This window comes from Leptodactylus fuscus, chromosome 6 (assembly GCF_031893055.1).
Source record: "Leptodactylus fuscus isolate aLepFus1 chromosome 6, aLepFus1.hap2, whole genome shotgun sequence".
Lineage (NCBI taxonomy): Eukaryota > Metazoa > Chordata > Amphibia > Anura > Leptodactylidae > Leptodactylus > Leptodactylus fuscus.
The window spans coordinates 5,010,413-5,037,014 of record NC_134270.1 but is presented as its reverse complement, the minus strand read 5'-3'; the positions used below and the strand labels follow the sequence as shown (position 1 = coordinate 5,037,014).

The 26,602-nt window shown below is 46.9% G+C and overlaps 1 protein-coding gene across 3 annotated transcripts in view; it reads left to right on the top strand.

Annotated features, from left to right (window-relative positions):
- The window catches only part of QTGAL (queuosine-tRNA galactosyltransferase), a 187,135-nt gene extending 174,357 nt beyond the window's left edge, over positions 1-12,778 (top strand). For all 3 annotated transcript variants that reach the window (XM_075278159.1, XM_075278158.1, XM_075278161.1), the window contains one exon: positions 12,452-12,778. The gene's annotated coding sequence lies outside the window, so the exon portion shown is untranslated. The remainder of the gene's footprint in view (positions 1-12,451) is intronic.
- Positions 12,779-26,602: the final 13,824 nt, after the last annotated feature.

The window sequence follows — 26,602 nt, the reverse complement described above, 5'->3', positions numbered from 1 at the left end:
TAGTACAGTATATATGGGCCCCTCTGGTGCAGTATATGGTGTCACCCCACGGTACAGTATATATGGTCCCCTCTGATGCAGTATATGGTGTCACCCCGTAGTACAGTATATATGGGCCCCTCTGGTGCAGTATATGGTGTCACCCCATAGTACAGTATATATGGGCCCCTCTGATGCAGTATATGGTGTCACCCCACGGTACAGTATATATGGGCCCCTCTGATGCAGTATATGGTGTCACCCCGTAGTACAGTATATATGGGCCCCTCTGGTGCAGTATATGGTGTCACCCCACAGTACAGTATATATGGTCCCCTCTGATGCAGTATATGGTGTCACCCCGTAGTACAGTATATATGGGCCCCTCTGGTGCAAGTATATGGTGTCACCCCACGGTACAGTATATATGGTCCCCTCTGATACAGTATATGGTGTCACCCCGTAGTACAGTATATATGGGCCCCTCTGGTGCAGTATATGGTGTCACCCCATAGTACAGTATATATGGGCCCCTCTGATGCAGTATATGGTGTCACCCCACGGTACAGTATATATGGGCCCCTCTGATGCAGTATATGGTGTCACCCCGTAGTACAGTATATATGGGCCCCTCTGGTGCAGTATATGGTGTCACCCCACAGTACAGTATATATGGTCCCCTCTGATGCAGTATATGGTGTCACCCCGTAGTACAGTATATATGGGCCCCTCTGGTGCAGTATATGGTGTCACCCCACAGTACAGTATATATGGTCCCCTCTGATGCAGTATATGGTGTCACCCCGTAGTACAGTATATATGGGCCCCTCTGGTGCAGTATATGGTGTCACCCCATAGTACAGTATATATGGGCCCCTCTGATGCAGTATATGGTGTCACCCCGTAGTACAGTATATATGGGCCCCTCTGATGCAGTATATGGTGTCACCCCCGTAGTACAGTATATATGGGCCCCTCTGATGCAGTATATGGTGTCACCCCACTAGTACAGTATATATGGGCCCCCTCTGGTGCAGTATATGGTGTCACCCCGTAGTACAGTATATATGGGCCCCTCTGGTGCAGTATATGGTGTCACCCCATAGTACAGTATATATGGGCCCCTCTGATGCAGTATATGGTGTCACCCCGTAGTACAGTATTTATGGGCCCCTCTGGTGCAGTATATGGTGTCACCCCGTAGTACAGTATATATGGGCCCCTCTGGTGCAGTATATGGTGTCATCCCATAGTACAGTATATATGGGCCCCTCTGATGCAGTATATGGTGTCACCCCGTAGTACAGTATATATGGGCCCCTCTGATGCAGTATATGGTGTCACCCCGTAGTACAGTATATATGGGCCCCTCTGATGCAGTATATGGTGTCACCCCACAGTACAGTATATATGGGCCCCTCTGATGCAGTATATGGTGTCACCCCGTAGTACAGTATATATGGGCCCCTCTGGTGCAGTATATGGTGTCACCCCATAGTACAGTATATATGGGCCCCTCTGATGCAGTATATGGTGTCACCCCGTAGTACAGTATATATGGGCCCCTCTGATGCAGTATATGGTGTCACCCCGTAGTACAGTATATATGGGCCCCTCTGATGCATTATATGGTGTCACCACATAGTACAGTATATATGGGCCCCTCTGATGCAGTATATGGTGTCACCCCATAGTACAGTATATATGGGCCCCTCTGGTGCAGTATATGGTGTCACCCCGTAGTACAGTATATATGGGCCCCTCTGATGCAGTATATGGTGTCACCCCATAGTACAGTATATATGGGCCCCTCTGGTGCAGTATATGGTGTCACCCCATAGTACAGTATATATGGGCCCCTCTGATGCAGTATATGGTGTCACCCCGTAGTACAGTATATATGGGCCCCTCTGATGCAGTATATGGTGTCACCCCATAGTACAGTATATATGGGCCCCTCTGGTGCAGTATATGGTGTCACCCCATAGTACAGTATATATGGGCCCCTCTGGTGCAGTATATGGTGTCACCCCATAGTACAGTATATATGGGCCCCTCTGATGCAGTATATGGTGTCACCCCGTAGTACAGTATATATGGGCCCCTCTGATGCAGTATATGGTGTCACCCCATAGTACAGTATATACAGTCCTATGAAAAAGTTTGGGCACCCCTATTAATCTTAATCATTTTTAGTTCTAAATATTTTGGTGTTTGCAGCAGCCATTTCAGTTTGATATATCTAATAACTGATGGACACAGTAATATTTCAGGATTGAAATGAGGTTTATTGTACTAACAGAAAATGCGCAATATGCATTAAACCAAAATTTGACCGGTGCAAAAGTATGGGCACCTCAACAGAAAAGTGACATTAATATTTAGTAGATCCTCCTTTTGCAAAGATAACAGCCTCTAGTCGCTTCCTGTAGCTTTTAATCAGTTCCTGGATCCTGGATGAAGGGATTTTGGACCATTTCTTTCTACAAAACAATTCAAGTTCAGTTAAGTTTGATGGTCGCCGAACATGGACAGCCCGCTCTCAAATGATCTGAAAACAAAGATTGTTCAACATAGTTGTTCAGGGGAAGGATACAAAACGTTGTCTCAGAGATTTAACCTGTCAGTTTCCACTGTGAGGAACATAGTAAGGAAATGGAAGAGCACAGGGACAGTTCTTGTTAAGCCCAGAAGTGGCAGGCCAAGAAAAATATCAGAAAGGCAGAGAAGAAGAATGGTGAGAACAGTCAAGGACAATCCACAGACCACCTCCAAAGAGCTGCAGCATCATCTTGCTGCAGATGGTGTCACTGTGCATCGGTCAGCTATACAGCGCACTTTGCACAAGGAGAAGCTGTATGGGAGAGTGATGAGAAAGAAGCCGTTTCTGCACGTACGCCACAAATAGAGTCGCCTGAGGTATGAAAAAGCACATTTGGACAAGGCAGCTTCATTTTGGAAACAAAAATTGAGTTGTTTGGTTATAAAAAAAGGCGTTATGCATGGCGTCCAAAAAGAAACAGCATTCCAAGAAAAACACATGCTACCCACTGTAAAATTTGGTGGAAGTTCCATCATGCTTTGGGGCTGTGTGGCCAATGCCGGCATCGGGAATCTTGTTAAAGTTGAGAGTCGCATGGATTCCACTCAGTATCAGCAGATTCTTCAGAATAATGTTCAAGAATCAGTGACGAAGTTGAAGTTACGCCGGGGATGGATATTTCAGCAAGACAATGATCCAAAACACCGCTCCAAATCCTCAGGCATTCATGCAGAGGAACAATTACAATGTTCTGGAATGGCCATCCCAGTCCCCAGACCTGAATATCATTGAACATCTGTGGGATGATTGGAAGCGGGCTGTCCATGCTCGGCGACCATCTAACTTAACTGAACTTGAATTGTTTGTCCAAAATACCTTTATCCAGGATCCAGGAACTGATTAAAAGCTACAGGAAGCGACTAGAGGCTGTTATCTGTGCAAAAAGAGGATCTACTAAATATTAATGTCACTTTTCTGTTGAGGTGCTCATACTTTTGCACCGGTCAAATTTTGGTTTAATGCATATTGCGCATTTTCTGTTAGTACAATAAACCTCATTTCAATCCTGAAATATTACTGTGTCCATCAGTTATTAGATATATCAAACTGAAATGGCTGCTGCAAACACCAAAATATTTAGAACTAAAAATGATTAAGATTAATAGGGGTGCCCAAACTTTTTCATAGGACTGTATGGGCCCCTCTGATGCAGTATATGGTGTCACCCCATAGTACAGTATATATGGGCCCCTCTGATGCAGTATATGGTGTCACCCCATAGTACAGTATATGGGCCCCTCTGATGCAGTATATGGTGTCACCCTGTAGTACAGTATATATGGGCCCCTCTGATGCAGTATATGGTGTCACCCCGTAGTACAGTATATATGGGCCCCTCTCTTGCAGTATATGGTGTCACTCCACAGTACAGTATATATGGGCCCCTCTGATGCAGTATATGGTGTCACCCCACAGTACAGTATATATGGGCCCCTCTGATGCAGTATATGGTGTCACCCCATAGTACAATATATATGGGCCCCTCTGATGCAGTATATGGTGTCACCCCATAGTACAGTATATATGGGCCCCTCTGGTGCAGTATATGGTGTCACCCCATAGTACAATATATATGGGCCCCTCTGATGCAGTATATGGTGTCACCCCATAGTACAGTATATATGGGCCCCTCTGGTGCAGTATATGGTATTACCCCATAGTACAGTATATATGGGCCCCTCTGATGCAGTATATGGTGTCACCCCATAGTACAGTATATATGGGCCCCTCTGGTGCAGTATATGGTGTCACCCCGTAGTACAGTATATATGGGCCCCTCTCTTGCAGTATATGGTGTCACCCCACAGTACAGTATATATGGGCCCCTCTGATGCAGTATATGGTGTCACCCCATAGTACAGTATATATGGGCCCCTCTGATGCAGTATATGGTGTCACCCCACAGTACAGTATATATGGGCCCCTCTGATGCAGTATATGGTGTCACCCCATAGTACAGTATATATGGGCCCCTCTGATGCAGTATATGGTGTCACCCCACAGTACAGTATATATGGGCCCCTCTGTTGCAGTATATGGTGTCACCCCGTAGTACAGTATATATGGGCCCCTCTGTTGCAGTATATGGTGTCATCCCATAGTACAGTATATATGGGCCCCTCTCTTGCAGTATATGGTGTCATCCCATAGTACAGTATATATGGGCCCCTCTGGTGCAGTATATGGTGTCACCCCGTAGTACAGTATATATGGGCCCCTCTGGTGCAGTATATGGTGTCACCCCGTAGTACAGTATATATGGGCCCCTCTGATGCAGTATATGGTGTCACCCCACAGTACAGTATATATGGGCCCCTCTGATGCAGTATATGGTGTCACCCCGTAGTACAGTATATATGGGCCCCTCTGTTGCAGTATATGGTGTCACCCCGTAGTACAGTATATATGGGCCCCTCTGGTGCAGTATATGGTGTCACCCCGTAGTACAGTATATATGGGCCCCTCTGATGCAGTATATGGTGTCACCCCGTAGTACAGTATATATGGTCCCCTCTGATGCAGTATATGGTGTCACCCCGTAGTACAGTATATATGGGCCCCTCTGTTGCAGTATATGGTGTCACCCCGTAGTACAGTATATATGGGCCCCTCTGGTGCAGTATATGGTGTCACCCCGTAGTACAGTATATATGGGCCCCTCTGATGCAGTATATGGTGTCACCCCGTAGTACAGTATATATGGTCCCCTCTGGTGCAGTATATGGTGTCACCCCGTAGTACAGTATATATGGGCCCCTCTGTTGCAGTATCAAATCAAATCAAAAATGCTTTATTGGCACGTCCGAATAGTTATTTGGCATTGCCAAAGCTAGTAAAGTGGGCGGGGGGGGGGGGGGGGGAGTCGGGTTGGGTGGGCGGTGGGTATGGGGGGGGGTTTGGGTTATAACAGTCCATGGAGTCTCATCTTCCTCTTCGTTGGTGGCTGCTATATGGGGGGGGGGGGGGGGGTTGGAGGTGGGGTGGGGCGGGGCGGTTGGTTTGGGGTATAACAGTCCGTGGAGTCTCATGTTCCTCTTCGTTGGTGACTGCTATATGGGGGGGGGGGGGTGTTTTGGGATAAATATAACAGTCCGTGGAGTCTCATCTTCTTATTATTTGGTGACAGCTGGACACGTATTGGGCAGCGATCTCCACAGTGGCCTCTTCTTCTCCCAGTAGGATGTAGAGTTTCCTCTTCTCGTCTGCAGATATGAAGTCTGGGATGTGGGCAGAGAGTCTTTGGTAGTAGCCGGCCCTCACAGCTGAGTATTTGGTGCAGTGTAGCAGGAAGTGGGTCTCGTCTTCTAGGGCCCCCTGGTCACAGTGCTGGCACAGTCTGTTCTCCCGTGGCTTGTACGTCTGCCTGTATCGCCCCGTCTCTATCTCTAGGTTGTGGGCGCTCAGTCTGTATCGGCTCAGGGTCTGTCTGTGCTTGGGGTGGCGTATTCTCTCCAGGTAGGTGGCCATGGTGTAGTCCCTTTGTAGGGATTGGTACACATTGGTGAGTTTCTTGGAGTTATTTATTTCGTTTCTCCATTCTTCAATGTACCGCTCTCTGTTTGCCTCTGTGGTCGCCTTTATTTCGGCCTTGGTTATCATCTGTTGGTGTTTTTGGTTTGGTGGTTGGCTGTTGTTTGGTTGTTGAATGTCTGGTTTGCTCAGGTGGCTTAGCCATGCTTGGTGGTGGTAGGAGTCGCTCCCCTGGATGTGTGCCTGGAAAGCTAGCGCCCTCTTCTGTATGGTGAGCCATAGGGGGAGTCTGCCTAGCTCTGCCCTGCAGGCCATGTTGGTGGTGTTGCGATGGACATGGAGCAGGTATTTGCAGAACTCCAGGTGGAAGTTCTCTGTTGGGCTGGAATCCCACTTTGACTGGTCTGGGTAGGTGGCTGGGCCCCAAACCTCGCTGCCATAGAGAAGGATCGGGGAGATGACTGCGTCAAATATCTTCATCCAGACCCTCACCGGTGGTTTGAGGTGGTACAGTTGTCTTCTGATGGCGTAGAAGGTTCTGCAGGCTTTTGCTTTCAGGGTTTCTATTGCTGCTTTGAAGCTTCCTGATTGGCTGAGCTCCAGCCCCAGGTAGGTGTAGCTGTTGGTTTTCTCCAGTGTGGAGCCATTCAGTGTGAATTGTGAGGTGGTGGAGGCTTTATTGTGGCCCTTCTTCTGGAATACCATGATTTTGGTCTTCTTCTGGTTGATGGGTAGGGCCCATGTGGTGCTGAATTTTTCCAGCACTGACAGGCTTTCTTGGAGGTCTTTCTCGGTGGGGGCCAGGAGTAGGAGGTCGTCGGCGTACAGCAGGAACTTCACCTCTCGATTGTTCAGGGTGAGGCCTGGGGTTGATGAGGCCTCCAGGGCTGTAGCCAGTTCATTGATATAGATGTTGAAGAGCGTTGGGCTCAGGCTACAGCCTTGTCTGACCCCTCGGGCCTGTTGGAAGTATGCTGTCCTTTTCCCATTCACCTTCACACTGCACTGGTTTCCGGTGTAGGAGCTCTTGATGACGTCGTACGTTCTTCCTCCTATTCCACTCTCTAGGAGTTTTAGAAGTAGGCCTGGGTGCCATACTGAATCAAACGCCTTCTTAAAGTCCACGAAGCAGGCGAATATCTTGCCTCTTCTGGTGTTGTGGACGTGCGTCTTGATGAGGCTGTGCAGGGTGTAGATATGGTCTGTGGTGCGGTGGTTTGGCATGAACCCTGCTTGGCTCTTGCTGAGGACCCCGTGTTGTGTGAGGAAGGTGAGGATTCTGTTATTGATGATGCTGTTGAACAGTTTCCCCAGCGTGCTGCTGACGCAGATCCCTCTGTAGTTGTTGGGGTCATATTGGTCCCCATTCTTGTAGATGGGGGTTATGAGCCCTTTGTTCCAGTCTTCGGGGAAGTGTCCGGTAATGAGCACGAGGGTGAATAGCTTTGCCAGTGCCGCGTGTATTGCTGGAGAGCTGTATTTGATCATCTCTGGTAGGATGCCGTCAGGGCCACTGGCCTTTTTGCCTTTCAGCACGGCAATTCTTTCCTGTATATCTTTTATGGTGATTGGCGAGTCCAGAGGGTTCTGGAAGTCTTTGATGACTTTCTCCATGTCCCTCAGTTTGGTGATTATCTGTTGCTGTTCTGGAGTTAGTTCTTCTTCTGGGATGTTTTTGTAGAGACCTCTGAAGTAGTTGAGCCAGATATTGCCATTTTGGATGTGGAGAGAGTTTTTCTTGGGCTTTGTGCCCATGTGGTGCCAGGTCTCCCAGAATGAGCTGTCCTGGAGGGAGTCCTCTAGTTGCTGTATTTTGTGGGAGAGGTATTTCTGTTTCTTCTCTCTGAGGGTGCCCTTGTATTGCTTGCATAGATTGCTGTAGGCTTCCCTCACCTCCTTGTTGTTGAGGTCCCTGTGTTTTTGGTTGGAGGCTGTTCTTAGGGTATGGCGTAGTGCTCTGCAGTCGCTGTCGAACCATTTGTGGGACTGTTTGTTGGTTTGTCTTATGGGTTTGGTTGGTTTCAGGCCTGCTAGTTCTGCTGTGGTCTGTAGGATGTACTTGAGATCCTTCACAGCTCTGGTGACTCCCTGTTGGTCTGGCTGATAGTTGTTTGTATGGAAGTTTGTGAGCAGTGTCTTGATTTCGGGTCGGTTGGTTGCGTTGCTATATTCTATGGCCTGGTGGTTGGCCCATGTGAAATGTCTTGGTAGGTTGTAGAGGCCGGACTGTTGGGGCTCATGTATGGGTGTTTTGTTCCTGGTTCTCATGTATAGTAGGATCTGGTTGTGGTCTGATAGATGGGAGTCAGGTGCGATTGTGAAGTCTTCAATGTCTGACAGGTCTGCGTCTGTAATGGCATAGTCCACCACGCTGTTGCCCACTTGAGAGTTTAGTGTGAAGCGTCCTCTGGGATCGCCTGTGGTACGTCCGTTTATTATGTACAGTCCTAGGCTTCGGCACATGTTCAGCAGTTGTCTCCCACTCTTGTTGACAATTCTGTCTTGGCTGTTTCTTCTTGTCTGTGTGGGTTCTGGGTGGTGGATCTCACTACCGTGCGTATGTGGGTTGTCGTCAGGAGGCAGGTAGTCTATCTCTGTGCCTGTCCTTGCATTCAGGTCTCCGCATATTAGTACTCTGCCTTTGGGTTGGAAGTGGACAGCTTCCCTTTGTAGGACCTCGTAAGTGTCGGGGTGGTGGTAGGGGGACCCTGGTGGGGGCATATATACTGCACAGAGATAGATGTCCTGCTGGCCGCTGAGGATGGAGCTGCTTATTTTTATCCATATGTGATTAGTTCCACGTTTGGTAGCTTTTACGTGTTCTTTGAGCTCCTCCTTGTACCATATTAGTATGCCTCCTGAGTGGCGGCCATGTTTGGTGGTCTTATTTTTCTGGGCGGGCACTGAGAGTTCCTTGTAGCCCATGGGTGTTAGGGACTCATCATCTGCCCGGGTCCATGTCTCTAGGAGGATTTGAATGTCTATGTTTTTTAGTCTGTCTATGAAGTCTGGATCTTTTGGTTTAGATCCAAAGGCTGAGGCGTTCAGCCCTTGTATGTTCCAACTACTGATAGTTAGTGATTTCATCTTCAGTGTGTAAACCTTGTAATGAGCTGTCACCCCGTAGTACAGTATATATGGGCCCCTCTGGTGCAGTATATGGTGTCACCCCACAGTACAGTATATATGGGCCCCTCTGATGCAGTATATGGTGTCACCCCGTAGTACAGTATATATGGGCCCCTCTGATGCAGTATATGGTGTCACCCCGTAGTACAGTATATATGGGCCCCTCTGATGCAGTATATGGTGTCACCCCGTAGTACAGTATATATGGGCCCCTCTGATGCAGTATATGGTGTCATCCCATAGTACAGTATATATGGGCCCCTCTGATGCAGTATATGGTGTCACCCCGTAGTACAGTATATATGGGCCCCTCTGATGCAGTATATGGTGTCACCCCGTAGTACAGTATATATGGGCCCCTCTGATGCAGTATATGGTGTCACCCCGTAGTACAGTATATATGGGCCCCTCTGATGCAGTATATGGTGTCACCCCGTAGTACAGTATATATGGGCCCCTCTGATGCAGTATATGGTGTCACCCCGTAGTACAGTATATATGGGCCCCTCTGATGCAGTATATGGTGTCACCCCACAGTACAGTATATATGGGCCCCTCTGATGCAGTATATGGTGTCATCCCATAGTACAGTATATATGGGCCCCTCTGATGCAGTATATGGTGTCACCCCACAGTACAGTATATATGGGCCCCTCTGATGCAGTATATGGTGTCACCCCGTAGTACAGTATATATGGGCCCCTCTGATGCAGTATATGGTGTCATCCCATAGTACAGTATATATGGGCCCCTCTGATGCAGTATATGGTGTCATCCCATAGTACAGTATATATGGGCCCCTCTGATGCAGTATATGGTGTCATCCCATAGTACAGTATATATGGGCCCCTCTGGTGCAGTATATGGTGTCACCCCGTAGTACAGTATATATGGGCCCCTCTGATGCAGTATATGGTGTTACCCCATAGTACAGTATATATGGGCCCCTCTGATGCAGTATATGGTGTTACCCCACAGTACAGTATATATGGGCCCCTCTGATGCAGTATATGGTGTTACCCCACAGTACAGTATATATGGGCCCCTCTGGTGCAGTATATGGTGTCACCCCATAGTACAGTATATATGGGCCCCTCTGATGCAGTATATGGTGTCACCCCATAGTACAGTATATATGGGCCCCTCTGGTGCAGTATATGGTGTCACCCCGTAGTACAGTATATATGGGCCCCTCTGATGCAGTATATGGTGTCACCCCGTAGTACAGTATATATGGGCCCCTCTGATGCAGTATATGGTGTCACCCCACAGTACAGTATATATGGGCCCCTCTGGTGCAGTATATGGTGTCACCCCACAGTACAGTATATATGGGCCCCTCTGATGCAGTATATGGTGTCACCCCGTAGTACAGTATATATGGGCCCCTCTGATGCAGTATATGGTGTCACCCCACAGTACAGTATATATGGGCCCCTCTCTTGCAGTATATGGTATCACCCCGTAGTACAGTATATATGGGCCCCTCTCTTGCAGTATATGGTATCACCCCGTAGTACAGTATATATGGGCCCCTCTGTTGCAGTATATGGTGTCACCCCATAGTACAGTATATATGGGCCCCTCTCTTGCAGTATATGGTGTCACCCCGTAGTACAGTATATATGGGCCCCTCTGATGCAGTATATGGTGTCACCCCGTAGTACAGTATATATGGGCCCCTCTGATGCAGTATATGGTGTCACCCCACAGTACAGTATATATGGGCCCCTCTGATGCAGTATATGGTGTCATCCCGTAGTACAGTATATATGGGCCCCTCTGATGCAGTATATGGTGTCACCCCGTAGTACAGTATATATGGGCCCCTCTGATGCAGTATATGGTGTCACCCCATAGTACAGTATATATGGGCCCCTCTGGTGCAGTATATGGTGTCACCCCGTAGTACAGTATATATGGGCCCCTCTGATGCAGTATATGGTGTCACCCCGTAGTACAGTATATATGGGCCCCTCTGGTGCAGTATATGGTGTCACCCCGTAGTACAGTATATATGGGCCCCTCTGATGCAGTATATGGTGTCACCCCGTAGTACAGTATATATGGGCCCCTCTGGTGCAGTATATGGTGTCACCCCGTAGTACAGTATATATGGGCCCCTCTGATGCAGTATATGGTGTTACCCCATAGTACAGTATATATGGGCCCCTCTGATGCAGTATATGGTGTCACCCCGTAGTACAGTATATATGGGCCCCTCTGATGCAGTATATGGTGTTACCCCACAGTACAGTATATATGGGCCCCTCTGGTGCAGTATATGGTGTCACCCCATAGTACAGTATATATGGGCCCCTCTGATGCAGTATATGGTGTCACCCCGTAGTACAGTATATATGGGCCCCTCTGATGCAGTATATGGTGTTACCCCATAGTACAGTATATATGGGCCCCTCTGATGCAGTATATGGTGTCACCCCGTAGTACAGTATATATGGGCCCCTCTGATGCAGTATATGGTGTTACCCCACAGTACAGTATATATGGGCCCCTCTGGTGCAGTATATGGTGTCACCCCATAGTACAGTATATATGGGTCCCTCTGATGCAGTATATGGTGTCACCCCGTAGTACAGTATATATGGGCCCCTCTGGTGCAGTATATGGTGTCACCCCGTAGTACAGTATATATGGGCCCCTCTGATGCAGTATATGGTGTTACCCCGTAGTACAGTATATATGGGCCCCTCTGATGCAGTATATGGTGTCACCCCGTAGTACAGTATATATGGGCCCCTCTGATGCAGTATATGGTGTCACCCCGTAGTACAGTATATATGGGCCCCTCTGATGCAGTATATGGTGTCACCCCACAGTACAGTATATATGGGCCCCTCTGGTGCAGTATATGGTGTCACCCCGTAGTACAGTATATATGGGCCCCTCTGTTGCAGTATATGGTGTCACCCCACAGTACAGTATATATGGGCCCCTCTCTTGCAGTATATGGTATCACCCCGTAGTACAGTATATATGGGCCCCTCTCTTGCAGTATATGGTATCACCCCGTAGTACAGTATATATGGGCCCCTCTGTTGCAGTATATGGTGTCACCCCACAGTACAGTATATATGGGCCCCTCTCTTGCAGTATATGGTGTCACCCCGTAGTACAGTATATATGGGCCCCTCTCTTGCAGTATATGGTGTCACCCCGTAGTACAGTATATATGGGCCCCTCTGGTGCAGGTTTCCCCGGGTCAGTACATGGTGGCGCCCCCTCTAATCTTCTCTTTCTCTCTTCTAGTGTCTTATTCCTATGCGACAATGGAGCAATGTCCAAGGGCTGGAGCAGTGACCGCGGGGCTGAGGTGGCTCCGGAAGGGCGGGCGCAGGCTGCAGAGAGGCTGGTGGGCGCACACACCACTGGAGGACTATAGGTGGCGCTCCACACCAAGCAGTGAAGCCCTGGACAATGGATTTTATAATAAACGTCAGTGAGCGGTCCTCAGACTTCCTCAGACTTCGCACAGCTGACATCTTCAATACATCATTAGCACAAATTTGTCTCCTGATAGTTTGTTACAATGTGTCAGTGCAGGTAACTGAATGCAAAGTGTAGCAACCCCTCAGCTGTGAGCAGTATTAGGATGGTATTTGTCTCCCTTAAAGGCGCGGTCACTCAATGTCCTTCCTATATAATGATATATATGACGTCATCGGTGGCCGTGTCTTCCTCAGGACTACAACTCCCAGCATGCCCAGTCCAGTGTGTCAGCACTTCTCCAGTAAGCCCGTCTGTGCGCAGTCAGCGCGATTCCCCAACCCGTACTAAGGGGCGATGGGATGTCCTGTAATTCACTGCAGGTGTCAGTCTAGGCGGGGGATGATCAGACAGCGCCACCTGCTGGCCACCCCCAGGACTGCGCCCACTGCGTCTTCTTCAGGCCCTTACAGGTTGTGCTGCATTGTCTGTCACATGGCCAGTGGGGTGACCGCGGGGGTGCCCTGAGGGCCCGGACCGCTAATACAAGACCCTTATAGTATAATAACTGTATAATGAACAGATCTAGTACAAGACTAGAGACACCGTCACACAGCTGAAGTTTTGTTACACTGTATCCAGTCTGCACAATCCCTGCACCGATACACTGTAACAAACCACACAGGGAAGAGCTTTTGTTAATGTGAGGAATGAATGACTGGATTACATTGTAGCAAACCCTCAGCTGTGATAGTTCTGGGCGTTTCCATTCACAGAAGCAAGCAGAGATCTTGGAATGAAGACGCTGCAGACCCCCTTCCCCATTGTAGCCCAGTGTCCCGGGGTCTGCGGGGGCTCAGTACACATTCCTGGCAGATAAGAACATGCTGACCCACATCTGCATCACATTAGGGCTCGGCCTGGCAGAATGCTGCGTTATTAACCCCCGCCCTCCCAGACTCCGGTCATGTGTATTTAACTTGGCAGCTCTTGGACTAACGTCTACCCAATAATCCTCACAGCTGAGGGTTTGGTACAGTTGTATCCAGTCTAGACCCGGGTCTACGAGCTGAATTCATCATTTGTTACAATGTATCAGTTTGCGGTTTGGAAGATTGTGTAGACCAAATACAACTGCAACGAACCCTCAGCTGTGAGATGTAACATCAGTGCCCGGATCCTGCTCCTGTCACCTATGGCAGGGTTTGGGGAGGATCTGGCTAGGATGATGTCATCACTTCATCCTGATCCTCCAGCCCTATGACATCATCGTATAGGAGGTGCGCGTCATTCTCGTCACTGGCACTACAGATAGTAATGATGTAGGTGCAGTACCCTTACTCTACCAGCGGGGGCGCTGTCAGTTACCTGGAGAATTGAGTGTGCCATTAGTAAAGATTTGGTGACCCCTCAGATCAGCGCTCGGGTGACATCGCATTCATCAGTCGCATTCAAGTGACTGGGACTGAGCTGCAATACCCAGTATGACCACTATACATTCTATGGCGCTGTCCTAGGGATAGGTCATATTCCAGCATCGGCTGCCTCTCCACCCTCCATGCTTTACACTGCAGCTCTGCTATAGAAACACACAATATGGAGGAGTTCCCCTTAAACAAGCTGTAGTTTACATATCATTATTACTTATCTGACTTGTATAGCGCCATCCTATTCCGCAGCGCACATTGTTAGTGACATAATACAGACACCGTCCGGGAACCCGATCCTGGCAGTAAATGAGCGAAGGCGGAGTACGGCGCTGTTCAGACAAGTATCGGCATTTCCAGCAGCAGGTGTCACTTGGGAAATGCACCTGAAAGCAGAGGCCAATGTAACAAAGCTGCAGCTGTAGTCATCACATTGTGCCGGTAATCCGAGTATTGTCCGGGAGGATGAATGAAGCCTCAGCTCACACCTAGGCCGAGGCGGCTGATAACAGAGAATAATAGACTGCGCCCAGCTTAATCCCCTCCATACACAGAGGCCAGCGGGTGCAGTATCGTCACCCCCATGCTTTACCCTGCAGCTCTGACTGCTAGCTGTAAGTGGGTAAGATGTTTTCAGCGCTCCGGCTGTTGTGGAACTACAACTCCCAGCATGCACGCTTGCTCGACTCGTCCTAGAACTGCCATAGAAGTGAATGGAGCAGCTCCACTGCTGCCCAGACTACGACCTGCTGAGGTGCCGTGACAGTGTACCAGCGCAGGCCGAGCTGTGTGAGAACTGATATCTCTTACCTGCACCGATACATTGTAACAAGGCTGCAGCAGCACCTGAACAGTATGAGGAGACTGCGGGTTTGTGAAATTCTATAAAGTTCTTTTAGTTATAAGCCGTTCAGGATCTATAGAAAGCTGGGTGATGAGGTCTATGGGTGTTGTAATGGCACCCCCTAGTGGCCACACCATACAATACATGAAATAGATTTGACCATACGTTGACTCCCGGCTGGAGGTAGTAATAGGATTTGACTGTAGCGCCTCCACCCCTGCTCCCCCCTACACTGCGAGGTTTGGGGTCGGCGATGTGCCGGGGTGAGGGGGACGCAGATTGTAAACGTATCCGACATGGCAGATCCAAACAGTGAGGAGCCAAACAAAGAGGCCACTCGATCCGCAACATCTGGATTCCATCGAATAAGCGGATCCAGATGAGGTGTAGATTGCACCCGGCACGGCCTCGCGGGGGGGGAGGTGGTGAATGACCCTCAGTCTACACCGAGGGGGGAAATGAACCTGCGTCATCGGGAGTCAGAGCAACACCTCTGTATCTGGGACACGGACAAGGCTTTAGTCCCCTATAAATCTGGTAGAATAAAGCGAAGGCGATGAAACGGCGTTGCAGAAGTCAGGGCGCCCCCCCGTGTAGATGGAGGAACAGGTGCAACAGTGACTGGGGAGGGCGAGCTTCTGGGTTGGTGTATGAGGCCTTGTTATAGGTAGGGCTACCCCAAGACCACCAGTCCCATGCCCCCTTATCGCTAACCATAGCTTCCCTGTCCGCATACCAGTCTTCACTGCCATTCTGGAATTGTATTCAAGAAACAGGAAGCTCAGGATGAATACCGATAGTCTATCAATTATACAACAGAAATTTCTGTCCTGAGCCCGTTTTGCTTTAGTACTTGGTTTGTGCGCGGTACTATAGGGACTATATATATATACGTATAGTGACGCATGGACAGTATAACGGGTAATCATAAAGCAGGGGGCGGGGGCAGGGCGAGTCTGCCTGGCCTGGAGTATTATAGTTATAGAGCAATAGAAGAGCGCCCCCTGTGGGCAGTTACAGTATTGCAGCTTCATATCTCCTACTACAGAGTCTCCCGGATTCGCTGCCACTGATGGCGACATCCCAAAAATGTAGAATCAGTGTGCTGCACTAAAGTCGCCTCTGTGACCGGCCACTTGGATTTTGGGATTTCTCTATCACATCCAGATTTTTATGGATGAACCCTGATGACATTGGCGCGTCCTACGTGGGGCCTGTGATTGGGCCTGAGCGGTCCCCGGGGGCCTGCAACATCTTAGAAGAAACTGGATAAGAGATGGGTCAGTGAGGGACCCCGATATTAATGGGGTTCAGTAAATATATCACAACAACAATGGGAGTGTTAATAAAGTTTATTGAAGAGTCCTGTACCTACTGATACATTGTAACATACGATCTGCGCTGATTCCAAGACTACCAAAGATCTCAGCCGGCCCGGAGGACCCCGGGGACCAAATTACTGCAAAGTAATTGCTCCATTCAGTTGTTGGATCCAAGAACGCAACGTCTGCTGGGCCTGGTGTGGAGCGCTCCTCCCCCGCTCCCCCCACATTTACCTTCCAGAGGTCTCATTACACTCCAGTCTCGGGGAGGAATTCCGAATCCCACTTTCCACTCCCGACATGAAAGCCAAAAATTTCAGGTCATGTAATAAAATCCTAAATTCTGCCTCCGAGCCAAAACCTCGCCATCAATTTTTCCTTCTTTTTTTGTGTTGTCGGGGATTTTTATAGCCCAGTGAACGTCGAGATGAAAAACGGCCGGCGGTGGTCACATGGTTAGTCACATGACGCTTTATGGAAAGCAGAACCTTAACGTAAACCCACTTAAAGAAACAATGGGGAGCGGGGTCTCTACTGGGGGGGGGGGGGGGGACAATACATGGCAGCCGGCCAAACTGGATCTATTGCAGTCCTCGGCCCTCTCCTTGTGGGGCCACGAGCCAGGAACCCGGGCCCAACGAGACCCTTACTCTAACATGACTCTCATTCGGAAAGGATTTGGCCGTCGTCTTCATTTTCCACTCTGATCTTCGGTTTGATGGAAATATCTGCGTGATTGGGTCGGATCCAACAAGTGCGCTCGGAACCTCGGAGACTATACAAGGCACCAACGCGGGGATTGCACAAATTTCCCAAATCTGCAACTTTTTTAGATGCGACACTTCTCGATTCCACCCTCTGTCTCAGAGAAACTGGGTCAAGTCTTAGGAAGTCGGCTTTGGAACGAAGAGCGTGAGTAATACGGAGAAGGTCTATGAAGATGAGCCGCGGTGGCGATTATTGCGGCAAACGTGGTGGAGTCGGTCTTGTGTAAGACTCTCGAAGGGTTGGGGACAGACGGATCCTGAACTAGTAGAATGAGAGAGATTGAAATGAATAATTTGGGGTTGGGGTTAGGAAATTGGTGAATGACGTTTAGAGCGGGTTACGATTTGGGAAAATGTTACAGTCCCGGAGCTGGTGGGAGGTCGATGGCAGAGATGTGAAGGGAAGATGGCGGCAGCTTGTGACTTGGAAGAGAATTCCAGTTTGGTTTGCCAGGTTGGAAGGTCTTGACTTGGTGTTGGCAGAATTAGATGGAGGAGCTGATGTTGGTCAGATGGTCAGAGGATGGGTCAGGAATGGTGGACGAGGTTTAGGTGTAGATGCCAAGAGGTTGGAGTATGGAGGATGTTAGGAGGAGTTTGGGTTCTTGGTAGAATCTTGGGAGGATAAGTGAGAGATATGGTGGGAAGGTGGAGAGGAGAGGTCAACTTGGTGTAAGAATTTTTGGGATTTGGGTTAGTAACATGATGCCAAGTGAAATCCAAGCCGGTTATCGGGTGTTGGGAGGGTCGCTGTTGCAGTCTTAGAAGAGGTGAAGGGTCATAGGCAGGTGGGTCAGGATGAGGAATAAGGAGGAGAGGTGAAGAGTGGGCGATGGGTGGTGAGTTGTAGATGGACGGGACAACTGTAGGACAACGAGAGATAACCCAGCACGTCACATCCGTAAGAGCTTTGGATGGGTCCTAGTTCGGAGATTTAGGAGAAGTGGTAACCGGTGGTCGGGTCTGGCCCAGTGCCGGGGTGCTAATAGAGGTTTAGAGTGTTGTCAGGACTTGGCAGCCCCTCCTGAAGGTCTGATATTAATTTAGGAAATTTTACCACACGAGGAATTACAGAACCACAACAAAAAAGCTTCTTCATTTCACAGCTCTCGAGTTCTTGAATCGCGCCGCCATAGTGTGCATGTGTTTCAGCTTTCTCTACAACACGCCCCTGTGGTATGTAAAATTGGGGGGGTGAAATAACAGCGCTACCGGGCAAGACGTGACCACATGAAAGGGGAGCGGAGTATAATTTACACAGGACGATCACGTTTCATGCCAGTGGGTCATTTTCCTCTGGATGAGAGATGTTTCATTTGGTGGAGTTACATGTATTACTCCTGACATGGTGGAAGGTCGTCCAGCGGCGGCGGCGGCGAGAGGGATCCAAGGCGAAATCCCGGCCCCTCTCCCTGCCCACAAATCACAGGCCCTGAGGCTTGTATCGATCCTGAATGACCGCCATCCCCGATACATCAGTGAACCACGAGGGGTGTCTGAGGCGAGAAGTCTGAGCTTCCGTCCCCATCTCCTGTTGCAGCAGATGTTGTTGTGCACTGAGGTTACACGTGTTTGTAATTCACCCCGTGTCTGGTGCAGCCGCGCGCCGCTCCGAGGACTTCTACATTTCGCTTCCATCCAGCAAGCTTGTTACTTAAAGAGGAAATCAATGCTGATGTCTAAGAAATAACAAGGCCTGACCTCGCCGTAGAATTACTGAGTGCGAGAACCGAGGGACTCCATAGTCATGTGACTCCGGCCTAGCAATACACCAGGGACCAGTGACATCACAAGACACTCCATATACTTGAGAATGTGGCCAATCAATATACCAGGGACCAGTGACATCACAACACTCCATATACATGAGAATGCAGCCTATCAATACACCAGGGACCAGTGACATCACAAGACACTCCATATATATGTGACTCCGGCCTAGCAATACACCAGGGACCAGTGACATCACAAGACAATTCATATACATGAGAATGCAGCCTATCAATACACCAGGGACCAGTGACATCACAAGACACTCTATATATATGTGACTCCGGCCTAGCAATACACCAGGGACCAGTGACATCACAAGACACTCCATATATATATGTGACTCCGGCATAGCAATACACCAGGGACCAGTGACATCACAAGACAATTCATATACATGAGAATGCAGCCTATCCATACACCAGGAGCCCCGACTGCTACAGTTCCCCTTTATTATAAGACTTTTCTGGGTACAGATTTGTCTCGGGGACGCTCCTTAATATCTTCCTTACATAGTAACATTATAGTAACATTGTCAGTGACACTATAACTCTCCTCATCTTCTCGCAGTCACTTCTACATCCCCAGTGTGTAATATTCTCTACCAGGACTCAGCAGTTTAGCAGGATGTTGTAGTGTGAACTCTGCCCTGTGTAACCGATACCAAATAGTGCGAGGAATCAAAGAGAGCAGCGATAAGTCAGTGCAGAGGATAGCGAGAGCGCAGGAGACGTGAGAAGTGCAGCACAAGATGGCGGCGTGAAATAATGTATTAGAACAGGGGTAGGGAACGTACGGCTCTCCAGCTGTTGGAAAACTACAACTCCCAGCATGCATACTTGCTCTGCTGTTCTTGGAACTCCCATTAAAGTGAATGGAGCATGCTGGGAGTTATAGTTTCACAGCAGCTGAAGAGCCGAAGGTTCCCTACCCCTGTATTAGAATGTAGAATAATGAGCGCAGCTCTGGAGTATAATACAGGATAAGTAATGTAATGTATGTACACACTGACTGTACCAGCAGAATAGTGAGCGCAGCTCTGGAGTATAATACAGGATAAGTAATGTAATGTATGTACACAGTGACTGCACCAGCAGAATAGTGAGCGCAGCTCTGGAGTATAATACAGGATAAGTAATGTAATGTATGTACACAGTGACTGTACCAGCAGAATAGTGAGCGCAGCTCTGGAGTATAATACAGGATAAGTAATGTAATGTATGTACACAGTGACTGCACCAGCAGAATAGTGAGCGCAGCTCTGGAGTATAATACAGGATAAGTAATGTAATGTATGTACACAGTGACTGCACCAGCAGAATAGTGAGCGCAGCTCTGGAGTATAATACAGGATAAGTAATGTAATGTATGTACACAGTGACTGCACCAGCAGAATAGTGAGCGCAGCTCTGGGGGATAATACAGGATAAGTAATGTAATGTATGTACACAGTGACTGCACCAGCAGAATAGTGAGCGCAGCTCTGGAGTATAATACAGGATAAGTAATGTAATGTATGTACACAGTGACTGCACCAGCAGAATAGTGAGCGCAGCTCTGGAGTATAATACAGGATAAGTAATGTAATGTATGTACACAGTGACTGCACCAGCAGAATAGTGAGTGCAGCTCTGGAGTATAATACAGGATAAGTAATGTAATGTATGTACACAGTGACTGTACCAGCAGAATAGTAAGTGCAGCTCTGGAGTATAATACAGGATAAGTAATGTAATGTATGTACACAGTGACTGCACCAGGAGAATAGTGAGCGCAGCTCTGAAGTATAATACAGGATAAGTAATGTAATGTATGTACACAGTGACTGCACCAGGAGAATAGTGAGCGCAGCTCTGAAGTATAATACAGGATAAGTAATGTAATGTATGTACACAGTGACTGTACCAGCAGAATAGTGAGCGCAGCTCTGGGGGATGATACAGGATAAGTAATGTAATGTATGTACACAGTGACTGCACCAGCAGAATAGTGAGTGCAGCTCTGGAGTATAATACAGGATAAGTAATGTAATGTATGTACACAGTGACTGTACCAGCAGAATAGTAAGTGCAGCTCTGGAGTATAATACAGGATAAGTAATGTAATGTATGTACACAGTGACTGCACCAGGAGAATAGTGAGCGCAGCTCTGAAGTATAATACAGGATAAGTAATGTAATGTATGTACACAGTGACTGCACCAGGAGAATAGTGAGCGCAGCTCTGAAGTATAATACAGGATAAGTAATGTAATGTATGTACACAGTGACTGTACCAGCAGAATAGTGAGCGCAGCTCTGGAGTATAATACAGGATAAGTAATGTAATGTATGTACACAGTGACTGCACCAGGAGAATAGTGAGCGCAGCTCTGAAGTATAATACAGGATAAGTAATGTAATGTATGTACACAGTGACTGTACCAGCAGAATAGTGAGCGCAGCTCTGGAGTATAATACAGGATAAGTAATGTAATGTATGTACACAGTGACTGTACCAGCAGAATAGTGAGCGCAGCTCTGGAGTATAATACAGGATAAGTAATGTAATGTATGTACACAGTGACTGCACCAGCAGAATAGTGAGCGCAGCTCTGGAGTATAATACAGGATAAGTAATGTAATGTATGTACACAGTGACTGTACCAGCAGAATAGTGAGCGCAGCTCTGGAGTATAATACAGGATAAGTAATGTAATGTATGTACACAGTGACTGCACCAGGAGAATAGTGAGCGCAGCTCTGAAGTATAATACAGGATAAGTAATGTAATGTATGTACACAGTGACTGCACCAGGAGAATAGTGAGCGCAGCTCTGGAGTATAATACAGGATAAGTAATGTAATGTATGTACACAGTGACTGTACCAGCAGAATAGTGAGCGCAGCTCTGGAGTATAATACAGGATAAGTAATGTAATGTATGTACACAGTGACTGTACCAGCAGAATAGTGAGCGCAGCTCTGGAGTATAATACAGGATAAGTAATGTAATGTATGTACACAGTGACTGTACCAGCAGAATAGTGAGTGCAGCTCTGGAGTATAATACAGGATAAGTAATGTAATGTATGTACACAGTGACTGTACCAGCAGAATAGTGAGTGCAGCTCTGGAGTATAATACAGGATAAGTAATGTAATGTATGTACACAGTGACTGCACCAGCAGAATAGTGAGCGCAGCTCTGGGGTATAATACAGGATAAGTAATGTATGTACACAGTGACTGCACCAGCAGAATAGTGAGCGCAGCTCTGGAGTATAATACAGGATAAGTAATGCAATGTATGTACACAGTGACTGCACCAGCAGAATAGTGAGCGCAGCTCTGGAGTATAATACAGGATAAGTAATGTAATGTATGTACACAGTGACTGTACCAGCAGAATAGTGAGCGCAGCTCTGGAGTATAATAAAGGATAAGTAATGTAATGTATGTACACAGTGACTGCACCAGCAGAATAGTGAGCGCCGCTCTGGAGTATAATACAGGATAAGTAATGTAATGTATGTACACAGTGACTGCACCAGCAGAATAGTGAGCGCAGCTCTGGAGTATAATACAGGATAAGTAATGTAATGTATGTACACAGTGACTGCACCAGCAGAATAGTGAGCGCAGCTCTGGAGTATAATACAGGATAAGTAATGTAATGTATGTACACAGTGACTGCACCAGCAGAATAGTGAGCGCAGCTCTGGAGTATAATACAGGATAAGTAATGTAATGTATGTACACAGTGACTGTACCAGCAGAATAGTGAGCGCAGCTCTGGAGTATAATACAGGATAAGTAATGTAATGTATGTACACAGTGACTGTACCAGCAGAATAGTGAGCGCAGCTCTGGAGTACAATACAGGATAAGTAATGTAATGTATGTACAAAGTGACTGTACCAGCAGAATAGTGAGCGCAGCTCTGGAGTATAATACAGGATAAGTAATGTAATGTATGTACACAGTGACTGTACCAGCAGAATAGTGAGCGCAGCTCTGGAGTATAATACAGGATAAGTAATGTAATGTATGTACACAGTGACTGTACCAGCAGAATAGTGAGCGCAGCTCTGGAGTATAATACAGGATAAGTAATGTAATGTATGTACACAATGACTGTACCAGCAGAATAGTGAGCGCAGCTCTGGAGTATAATACAGGATAAGTAATGTATGTACACAGTGACTGTACCAGCAGAATAGTGAGCGCAGCTCTGGAGTATTATACAGGATAAGTAATGTAATGTATGTACACAGTGACTGCACCAGCAGAATAGTGAGCGCAGCTCTGGAGTATAATACAGGATAAGTAATGTAATGTATATACACAGTGGCTGTACCAGCAGAATAGTGAGCGCAGCTCTGGAGTATAATACAGGATAAGTAATGTAATGTATGTACACAGTGACTGTACCAGCAGAATAGTGAGCGCTGCTCTAGAGTATAATACAGGATAAGTAATGTAATGTATGTACACAGTGACTGTACCAGCAGAATAGTGAGTGCAGCTCTGGAGTATAATACAGGATAAGTAATGTAATGTATGTACACAGTGACTGCACCAGCAGAATAGTGAGCGCAGCTCTGGAGTATAATACAGGATAAGTAATGTAATGTATGTACACAGTGACTGCACCAGCAGAATAGTGAGCGCTGCTCTAGAGTATAATACAGGATTAGTAATGTAATGTATGTACACAGTGACTGTACCACCAGAATAGTGAGCGCAGCTCTGGAGTATAATACAGGATAAGTAATGTAATGTATGTACACAGTGACTGTACCAGCAGAATAGTGAGCGCAGCTCTGGAGTATAATACAGGATAAGTAATGTAATGTATGTACACAGTGACTGTACCAGCAGAATAGTGAGCGCAGCTCTGTAGTGTAATACAGGATAAGTAATGTAATGTATGTACACAGTGACTGTACCAGCAGAGTAGTGAGCGCAGCTCTGGGGTATAATACAGGATAAGTAATGTAATGTATGTACACAGTGACTGCACCAGCAGAATAGTGAGCGCAGCTCTGGGGTATAATACAGGATAAGTAATGTAATGTATGTACACAGTGACTGCACCAGCAGAATAGTGAGCGCAGCTCTGGAGTATAATACAGGATAAGTAATGTAATGTATGTACACAGTGACTGCACCAGCAGAATAGTGAGCGCAGCTCTGGAGTATAATACAGGATAAGTAATGTAATGTATGTACACAGTGACTGCACCAGCAGAATAGTGAGTGCAGCTCTGGAGTATAATACAGGATAAGTAATGTAATGTATGTACACAGTGACTGCACCAGCAGAATAGTGAGCGCAGCTCTGGGGTATAATACAGGATAAGTAATGTAATGTATGTACACAGTGACTGTATCAGCAGAATAGTGAGCGCAGCTCTGGAGTATAATACAGGATAAGTAATGTAATGTATGTACACAGTGACTGCACCAGCAGAACAGTGAGCGCAGCTCTGGAGTATAATACAGGATAAGTAATGTATGTACACAGTGACTGTACCAGCAGAATAGTGAGCGCAGCTCTGGAGTATAATACAGGATAAGTAATGTAATGTATGTACACAGTGACTGCACCAGCAGAATAATGAGCACAGCTCTGGAGTATAATACAGGATAAGTAATGTAATGTATGTACACAGTGACTGTACCAGCAGAATAGTGAGCGCAGCTCTGGAGTATAATACAGGATAAGTAATGTAATGTATGTACACAGTGACTGCACCAGCAGAATAGTGAGCGCAGCTCTGGAGTATAATACAGGATAAGTAATGTAATGTATGTACACAGTGACTGTACCAGCAGAATAGTGAGCGCAGCTCTGGAGTATAATACAGGATAAGTAATGTAATGTATGTACACAGTGACTGCACCAGCAGAATAGTGAGCGCAGCTCTGGAGTATAATACAGGATAAGTAATGTAATGTATGTACACAGTGACTGCACCAGCAGAATAGTGAGCGCAGCTCTGGAGTATAATACAGGAGAAGTAATGTATGTACTCAGTGACTGCACCAGCAGAATAGTGAGCGCAGCTCTGGAGTATAATACAGGATAAGTAATGTAATGTATGTACACAGTGACTGTACCAGCAGAATAGTGAGTGCAGCTCTGGAGTATAATACAGGATAAGTAATGTAATGTATGTACACAGTGACTGTACCAGCAGAATAGTGAGTGCAGCTCTGGAGTATAATACAGGATTAGTAATGTAATGTATGTACTCAGTGACTGCACCAGCAGAATAGTGAGCGCAGCTCTGGAGTATAATACAGGGTAAGTAATGTAATGTATGTACACAGTGACTGTACCAGCAGAACAGTGAGCGCAGCTCTGGAGTATAATACAGGATAAGTAATGTATGTACACAGTGACTGCACCAGCAGAACAGTGAGCGCAGCTCTGGAGTATAATACAGGATAAGTAATGTATGTACACAGTGACTGTACCAGCAGAATAGTGAGCGCAGCTCTGGAGTATAATACAGGATAAGTAATGTAATGTATGTACACAGTGACTGCACCAGCAGAATAATGAGCACAGCTCTGGAGTATAATACAGGATAAGTAATGTAATGTATGTACACAGTGACTGTACCAGCAGAATAGTGAGCGCAGCTCTGGAGTATAATACAGGATAAGTAATGTAATGTATGTACACAGTGACTGCACCAGCAGAATAGTGAGCGCAGCTCTGGAGTATAATACAGGATAAGTAATGTAATGTATGTACACAGTGACTGTACCAGCAGAATAGTGAGCGCAGCTCTGGAGTATAATACAGGATAAGTAATGTAATGTATGTACACAGTGACTGCACCAGCAGAATAGTGAGCGCAGCTCTGGAGTATAATACAGGATAAGTAATGTAATGTATGTACACAGTGACTGCACCAGCAGAATAGTGAGCGCAGCTCTGGAGTATAATACAGGATAAGTAATGTAATGTATGTACACAGTGACTGTACCAGCAGAATAGTGAGCGCAGCTCTGGAGTATAATACAGGATAAGTAATGTAATGTATGTACACAGTGACTGTACCAGCAGAATAGTGAGCGCAGCTCTGGAGTATAATACAGGATAAGTAATGTAATGTATGTACACACTGACTGTACCAGCAGAATAGTGAGCGCAGCTCTGGAGTATAATACAGGATAAGTAATGTAATGTATGTACACAGTGACTGTACCAGCAGAATAGTGAGCGCAGCTCTGGAGTATAATACAGGATAAGTAATGTAATGTATGTACACAGTGACTGCACCAGCAGAATAGTGAGCGCAGCTCTGGAGTATAATACAGGATAAGTAATGTAATGTATGTACACAGTGACTGCACCAGCAGAATAGTGAGCGCAGCTCTGGAGTATAATACAGGATAAGTAATGTAATGTATGTACACAGTGACTGTACCAGCAGAATAGTGAGCGCAGCTCTGGAGTATAATACAGGATAAGTAATGTAATGTATGTACACAGTGACTGCACCAGGAGAATAGTGAGCGCAGCTCTGAAGTATAATACAGGATAAGTAATGTAATGTATGTACACAGTGACTGCACCAGGAGAATAGTGAGCGCAGCTCTGAAGTATAATACAGGATAAGTAATGTAATGTATGTACACAGTGACTGTACCAGCAGAATAGTGAGCGCAGCTCTGGAGTATAATACAGGATAAGTAATGTAATGTATGTACACAGTGACTGCACCAGGAGAATAGTGAGCGCAGCTCTGGAGTATAATACAGGATAAGTAATGTAATGTATGTACACAGTGACTGTACCAGCAGAATAGTGAGTGCAGCTCTGGAGTATAATACAGGATAAGTAATG